Source organism: Anser cygnoides, chromosome 1 (genome assembly GCF_040182565.1).
Source record: "Anser cygnoides isolate HZ-2024a breed goose chromosome 1, Taihu_goose_T2T_genome, whole genome shotgun sequence".
In the NCBI taxonomy this organism is placed as follows: Eukaryota; Metazoa; Chordata; class Aves; order Anseriformes; family Anatidae; genus Anser; species Anser cygnoides.
In genome coordinates, this window is record NC_089873.1 from 45,233,479 (window position 1) to 45,240,125 (window position 6,647).

Genomic DNA, 6,647 nt, shown 5'->3' on the forward strand with positions numbered 1-6,647 from the left:
TAATCCATCACACTTAATGCCGTTAACTTTTCAATACCAAGTATACAACCCACAGAATATACAAAAAAAAAAAAAAAAAACACAAAAAAAAACATAAAACCACAAAAAAACCCCTTCTGGGATTCTTTATCATCACAGCAACAACTACAGAAGAGACTTGTCCTCCTGGTGAAAGGCATTTAAACCATGTGATCACCTAAAGCCCTTCCATCCCTTTTCAGGCCAAGAAAGAGAAAAACTAATGCACAGATGAGGCAAATCCTCATTGTTTCTCTTGTTTTATGGTGCTTCTGGGGTGTTTTTTTGCTGAAATCAGGGGGGTATTAACCATCTTGGAGAGGTGACCTGAGGAGGATGGTATAAAGAGAAGCAGTACAGCAGTAGGTGACCCTTCAGCTGATGGCCTCGTGAAGCTAGTTTATTCTAGAGTTTGTCCATTGCTCCAGTGTCCTGCAGCCCTGTGAGGGAGCCCCATGGGAGGCTGCTCTGGGCCCTGCAGAGCTAATAGCTTGGCAGCCTTTTGTTGCTGTATTTCCAGTGGCTCAGAGCTTGAGGAATGGGGAAGAGAGGGAGGCTGCAGTGCTGGCTGCAGCTATCTGGTTGAAGAAGCTACTGATGGTGTCTACCCATCCATCCCAAGCTCTCTGATCCATTATTGCTGTAACTTTGTGTGTGTGTGTGCACATGCACTTATTGCCTAAACTGCTCCTGGGCTGGGGAGGCAAATCTCTTGACTTTGTTTGGTTATGCTGGCTTGCTTCAGCACAGCTGTGATGTTGGTCTGCTGGAAGGTCTGAAGGTGGCAGCTTCTCAGTCTCCCTGAACTGTACCCAGCAAAATGTGTCTGAAGGCAGCCTTTGGGTGCCTACAGGTACGTGTGGTTTCACTCCAGGCCTGGGGCACACAGACTTGCCTGGGTGAGGATGGCTACTGACAGATGTGAATGTCAAAGCTTGCCTGTGAGGAACTAGGGGAGTACATGCTGTGTCCTGGCTATGCTGGTAACATAAGCCAAACTTACCCAGTTTAAAGAACTAAAGAGGGAGAATGTTAAGCTGAAAGGGGTTTCAGGATTTTCTTAAGTGTGAATAGTCCTGGAATCTGTAGCTGGTGTGTGGCTCATCTCTGCCAACTGTGGTGATTCATCCAGCAGATCCTATATGTAGGAAACCCAGACATTTCTTGAGAATGCCAAAAACCCGCTGTGCGCTTACTACAGGTCTGAGTGCAAATTCTGGATACCCAGCCTTACCTCAGAAAAAGTGCATTTTGCTAGCACAGTCTCTCCCAAGGGCTGATGCCTAGATGACCTTAAATAGATTTAAATAAATATTTGACGTTAAAACAGTCCAAGGGAAGGCTGGCTGCTTGACAGAAGAAGCAGGAGCCTAACTCCTGCCTTGCCCAAACCTCTGCTGCCACGGGCCACTCCTGCCATTTCCCTTCTGAAAGGAGCCCGGCGAGGCAGTGCTGTTTCCCTCACAGCTGAGGCAGGGCAAGCAGGTGAGCATAGAACCTAGCTGTACCGGGAGCCAGTACCTTGTCCAAGCCTCGCGTGGCTGCTGTAAGGTCACTCTGACATCTACAGGAAGCTCTCAGCTGCTCTAAATGCTGCTCTCCTGGGCAGAGAGGATCTTGATCAGAACTATGAGATTTGCTTGGGAAGAAGTTGCACCAAGCTGACTCTTGTGTCCTTAGAGAACATTATACTCCCTGATTTAAGTGTCCTGCAACTCTCCCACATAGAAATCCATCTGTGATGCCCATGGATACAGTTTATCCGTAGGCTAAAATTCAGTTCTTGCCTCCCCAGCAGGCACCCAGCTGAAGGTGAGGTGGGTCACTGGCCATTGCGGCTGCCTGGACTCCAATCAGACCCTGAACGGAAGGGAGTCCTGGTTGGGCTTTGGGTGGCCACGCAGCACAAGACAGGAGATGCAGGCAGCAAATCCTTTAATCGTATCCTGTATCTATATGGATTCCTTTAATTTTCTGGAAATCATGCTCACTCAGTATAATAAAACCTGCAAGATCTACTTGAAACACTGAAAGTCTGGAGTTAATCTGGGCATTCAAATAGCAGTCTCTGTGTTTATTACAAGCACTGGGAGCAGCAGCAGCACTTAAACTTTCAAAATTGTTAAATGCAAACTGTTAGGTAAATGGAACGAAGAATGCTCTAGGCCATCCAAGTGAGCATAACTTTAGGGCACTGACAATTAAACTGTTGCAAGTTTAAAATCTTATCGTCAGTCTTAGAATAAAAAGGGAGATGTACTTTGGTAGCCCTTTCTGCAAAATGTGTGTTGAGGTCAGGCTCTACCTCAATAAAGGTAAAGGCCTAAGTAAAGACATTTTCAGGATCCCGTTGTGTTAAACCTTCTTCTCATCCTGCATAAAAGATGACCCTTTTCACTCTCCTGCTTTCTCAGAGCAAGTATAAAAGCTGCCAGCTCAGGTGCCCGCTGCAGGGGAGGGGGAAAGAGTCACGAACAGGAACCAGAACAGCTGATACAAATTACCTTTCAAATTGGAGCAAATGCTCCCAGAAATGTCACCTATTAAAAGATCAACTAATAACTTCCTGCTGCAGCCCAAATAGCTTGACTAAAAAAACCACAAATGTGCTGGAAGTCTTCAGGACCCCCCCCCCCCCCCCCCCTTTTTTTTGGTGAGCTTTGCAATTTGATGTTTGTCAGTTTTGTACTTAGCACAATTGATGAGGCTCTGAGTAATATTTATTACAAAAACCTGCTGGATCCCTTTGGAAATCTGGATCTTTAAGAGCTGAGAACACACATGTGACTTCTTCCCCTTGCCAAATCAAATATGAAAACCATACGGGGCAGCCAGAGTCCACTGGATGCCAGGAATGGGGGGTGCTTTGCTGATTCTTCGCCTGCTGACTTGGTATATGTTTAATTTGAAAAATTCAGTAAGCCTCACAGAGCTCTACAGCCTGAAAGAGCAGTATGGTTTTGATGAGGTCACGCTTAACACAGTGTATGTTATTCCTACCGCTTCCAAAATGAACATCCTTTGGCTGCAAAAGCTCTAAAATAAGTATGGTTTGACTGCATCCTAATGGGTAGATTTCATTTTCTTTGAGTGACTCCTGATCACTTTTCAAAGTCATGTGTGTAATCACTGTGAAACCTACAATTTTCATAATTATAAATATTGTCTATTTTAAGGTTTATGGAATCTTCCTATCACACATTTCTTGTTTTCCCAGTTAACTCCTGATGCTACCAGCTGCAAAGATGGACGGTCTGCACCTTGTTGGCTTGAGCAAGGATCTCACGGAAAAAAGATATTTTAGCTAAGAAAAAAGTCTATCAAAGATGGACTGACTGGTAAAACAAACCTCTGTAATTAGCAGGTTCTTAGAGCTAATGATAGAGAGACCAAGCCCTAAATTAGAGGCTATACAATCCAAAGGTCACTTGATCAGCTATTTGACAGGATTATGTCTCTTCGTGCACCTCCTGATTACAGCTATAGTTAAGTCTCTTAAACTTTTAGTCATCTGCTTCCTGACTCAGGGCAGCTGCTGCTATGGCTAACGCTGAAGCAGATATGGCTGAACGAGGTCTATCTGCAATAGGCCGGAACTAGCAAGTCAGGTTTTCCTGCGTAAACCTTTACAGAGTCCTTGTATATCAGCACAGTGAGCAGCAGAGCCTAGCAGAAAGGTGCCAAACAAGAGTGATGTGTTCGTGATATGTCATAACAGAAAGCAGGAAGTTCAGGTAGGCATGCAAGGACAATCAGCGCCTCTGCTCAGAAAGTGTGTGGCTTGGTTGTGGAGAGAACCCTTGCTGTGATATCATAGCAGTCTGCATCAACAGCTGATAAGTAAGCTCATTTTCTGTCTGTCCTTATCATCCTTGGCAGAGATCCCAGTTGTGGTGGGCTGGTGGCCTTCAGCTGCTGGTGGAGGAGGGCTTGCTGTTGGGGTTAGACCATCACCCACGTAGCCTGGTTTAAAATTAGCGAGGACGCTTCTGCATGGGTGGCAGTTGCACCTGTGTGTTGCGGTGCAGATGTGCTTGCAATCAGGAGAGGGCTGGAGGGAGACGTGTTTTTCTCCTGTTGCGCAGGAGGATAAGATGAATGGTCGCTTGAACACAGCTACAGCTTTCTGTGTGGGTGAGTTGCTGATGGTGTTTATTTTGAGACACTCCACCTGGGGGAGGAGTAGGACAGCAGAGACTTCTGTCTCCCCCCAAGCAGTGTGCAATGCAAACACTGACAGCAGATGAATTCTTCTGTACTTCTGCCTTGCTACCATCCCTGACATATTCTTTGTAGGAAGAGAATTGGTGCAGACTCTTACGGAAGACCTTCTGCCGCCACACTACATGTACCATGTGAACCAAGAGCCATATTTCAGATGAATTGCAGAGCTAATGCAAGTGGCTGTGGTCAAGAGGTAAGGAGATAAAGCCTAAACCTACCTATGCCATGAAAAAAACACCACTGTGCTGTCTATTCAGCACTGCCTCCAGACACCTTGATGCTCTGCTGTTTGTGCCTTAATAGCTGGATGAAACAGGGCTTTCTCTTGCAGAACAGAGACCACTTGCTATAGCGTTACTGATGTGATAAGGACAACAGGTGACCACTGATACTCCATTCTTCCACTCTCCAAAGCTTTTGTTCTAGCTTTCTAATCATCTGTGCACCAGTATTTGACTTTGCTGGGGTGCTTCCTGGGACGATCGTTTAGCTGTCTCATCTATGATGCCTGAGCTGTCTTATTCTCAAGTTGCTGCTCTTGGTTGACTTGTGGCCCACCTACCAGTCCTGTAAGGGGGATGGCACATCCTGGAGGGCAGCGTGTGGTGGCAGGGCATATCGCCCTCCATCCTGGAGATGAGAACAGAGATCATACTCCTGGCTGGGGGAGAGAATTTTGGCTTATCATCTGGGGAGAAGTAATTGTTTGCCACCACTTTCCCCTCCAGATCCTCTCCAATGCAGGAACAAATAATTTGTTCTCCCTCTCTGTAGTGATGTTTCTGCCAGGGGTAGCATAAAAGGGAAATAACAGGGTATATGGAGCCAAGAGGCAACTGAATGTCTGTGCTGTGCCAAACAAACCAACCCAGTGCAATATATTAGGGGAGGGCTAGAGCCAAGAGCTCTAATTCATAGTGGCTGTGATGCACCGTGTCTCCAAAGGCCGGTACAAAGCCTCCCCTTCCTCTGATCAGCCCCCTTCTGTGAGCAAAGGAAAACTCACAAGGCTCTCAGTATTCTTTCCACACAGTTCTTGGGGAGAATAGTTCTTGCTGTGAACATTAAGCCTCAGAGTCAGCTGAATGCAGGGGGGAGAACAAGGTCATGGCCCTTCTGCTCCCCCTTCCCTGACATTCCTGGTTGACCGAAACTGTGGAGCAGGATGCTAATAAACCAGCAGTCAGCCATGCCTTTCTGAATAATCATCTGTTCCCATAACTTATCTCTTCCATCCAATATTGGTGATTTCATATAATTAATGTTAGAGACGGAAAGGCTTTGGATTCATGGCCTATAGGAATGCAGGCTCTTGCTATTCAAGTTTCCCCTGCATCTGAAATAACTCTGCCTTGAGAAAGTGTTGCCCTGATTTTAGGATTACTGCTGAAATACGATAAAACACTCAAACCGAGTTCCCTGATGTGTGGCAGAGGGGGCTGGCCCGTAAGATCTTTGCTTTCTCCTCTCTGCGCTGGAGATGCCTTACACGAGCAAACTGCGCTAATTCCAGAGCGGCGAGAAATCTCGCTGGGAAGGACACTGCTTGCCACTCCTGTGTAATGGAGATGGAGCGGTTAGACACACGCAGGCTTACATAATTTTCCTGACTAAGTGACTTCCTCTTTGATAATGTATAAATCAGATGTACCTTAAACTGCTCTTCTGTTTTCCTGAAAGCCTGGGCAAAGCTGTGCAAGCTGGAAATAATGATCCCTTGATAAATGAAGGATCTTAACTTCCCAGGCAGGGGAGAAATGGTGCAGGTGACATTCTCATGAAAGGCACAGAGAAAGCCTTTGCAGAGGTTCAGCCGATATCCCTGAAATTAGTTTTGGTTACTGTGTGGTCTTCGGGTGGAGGGAGAGGACTTTTTGGAGAGGATGATTCCCACCCCACTGACTTGGTGGGGAGGAGAATACGTGAGTCTAGGGACTGGGAAGCTGCCATCCTGGCTCAGCCACAGCACGGTAACTCTCTCTCTGTCCCCTTCAGTGAATTTCTGCTGATTTTCATCAAAGTTCTTGCTACTCTGAAGGGGTGGGTTGGGAATTTGTGGTTGTATGGGTTTAGGGAAACATTAGCTGGTGTGATGAACATCTGGTAGTATGACATATGGGCAGAGATTATACAGTTTCCTACACAATCTCTGTGCAGAAATGGTCATGCTTTATCTGTAGAGAGTTGTGTTCTAGAACCAGTAATGAGCCCATAGATCTCATGAGTTTCATTTGTATGACATGTTACGAGTGGTTATAAAAAGGTTGCAAACTGAAGACACAGAGCTGCATTTGTTGAGCTTCTTTGGGAAACGGGCAGCTCTCACCAGCTTCCTGTACTTGTGTCCAGCATGAAGCAGTGATTTTTGATGAAGGTTGTGGCATGTCTCTCTCATGTCTCCACTG